The sequence below is a fragment of the Arachis ipaensis genome, chromosome B05 (assembly GCF_000816755.2).
Source record: "Arachis ipaensis cultivar K30076 chromosome B05, Araip1.1, whole genome shotgun sequence".
NCBI lineage: Eukaryota > Viridiplantae > Streptophyta > Magnoliopsida > Fabales > Fabaceae > Arachis > Arachis ipaensis.
Window position 1 is genome coordinate 30,909,221 of NC_029789.2, and position 1,700 is coordinate 30,910,920.

The 1,700-nt window shown below is 32.2% G+C and overlaps 1 protein-coding gene across 2 annotated transcripts in view; it reads right to left on the minus strand.

Moving 5' to 3' along the window:
* Positions 1-1,700, minus strand: part of LOC110271875 — a 15,643-nt gene that overhangs the window by 5,723 nt on the left and 8,220 nt on the right. The gene's annotated exons all lie outside the window — the stretch shown is intronic.

Here is a 1,700-nt window from a genome sequence, read left to right on the forward strand (position 1 = left end):
CAATGGGATTTTATAACAAAAGTTTCTCGGCAGAGTCCCAAGTCTTTAGGGGAGAATAACATATCTCATTTCACCAAATTCCTTTAAAATCATTAAAACATTGGCTTTCTGATTTGAGTAAGAAAATAGGATCTAAGCCAAACCGAGTCACGTAATCTTCACAAGGATGTTCAAACAATGAAGTTTGCTAGAAATAGATCAATAGGAAGAAAACCAGCGCACCAGTTTGAAACAAACTCAAGCCAAGTCGAAGAAGTATAAGGTTTACACAAGAGAATATTTCAAACCCAAGGCAAAGCTCACAGAACTCAAGAGCACAATTACAAATACTTTCGAATACATTGTTCATGAAGGAACCGAAACTTGCGGAAAAACCACTTCGCAGTCTAAAAGAATGGTTAAGTGACAAACATTCTCCAAGAGAATAACAAAAGCATAATCGTGGCTTTACTTCAATACAATTTCATGTTGAAGTAAATCATGTAGAGTTTTAAAAACAAAATGCACACAAGTTTCGCTAAGAGCTAAAATATTTCCTCAAATATTTTAGAAAGATAATTAGGTGCACAACTTAACCAAAAGTAATTCATAAAACTCGGAAGAGAAATCAGATGCTTGTTCAAAAATTCCCAAAGTTCATATTCAAACAAGCGTGTATAACATTCATAGCAAGGGTGAAAGAGGAAGTCAAACTCTTTTTAGAAAAGAAATTTCGAGCTAAAAATTTGCTTACCATCTGGTAAGGAAATAGGTGGTGCGTTACAAACAAACCAATTTCCACTAAACAAGGGAGCTTTCCAAAACCTCATTTAAAATAGCGCTTGCCAACTTTGAATTAACTTCGTCAAAATTGAACAATGGTTTCAATCTCAATCAAGCAACAGAAAATAAATTCCGTTTAATATTTCTTCAAAGAGAATTCAAAATTCTTTTAAAAGGTTCAAAATAAGACTCCAAAAGTGTTCTTGAAATCACCAACTCAGAAGAACATTCAAGAAGTTTAAGATGCACTAAAAAGGAGTCAAGCCTTGCAAGAAAGGATCTTAATTTAAAGTAGTTCAAACAAGTTCCACTAGACATGAAACATTAAACAAGTTTTAAATTGATCCAAAAGAATACAAAAGTCATAGAAAAAGACAACTCAATCATTTGTAATTTCTCAATGAAAATTCTTTGACTAAAAACTCTTGTAGAGATAATGAGAGAATAAACGATGCACTAATTTGAAACGAATCAAACTGACTCATATAAGAATGAGATTCACAAGAGAGGACAAACCAAGATCAATGGTAATGTTCACAAGATGTAAAAGATTAGTTAAAAACAGAATCACGCATGACATTCATAGAGGTGAAAAGCTTAAGAAGGAGCGAGTCTGATTACAAGAAGAAAGCTATGAGTCCAATATTTTCAAAAGAACAACAATATCATAAACCATGTAGTAGGCTAAATCAAACTCAAATCAAAATGAATTAAGTAAAGTTTATCAAATGAAACTCAACCGGGATAAAAGCGAGAAATCCCCTTTCTTTCCAGAATTTTGAAAAATACCCCAAATACATAATCAAATGAAGATGTACATTGGAACTATTGTAAAATTACTAGAAAGTCAAATCTACTTTTAAAGTAAGTGCAATTCCGTAAACCAGTAAAAGTACAGGCGAGGTATTAGAAAGAAATAGTTGTTAAACTGTATAAAT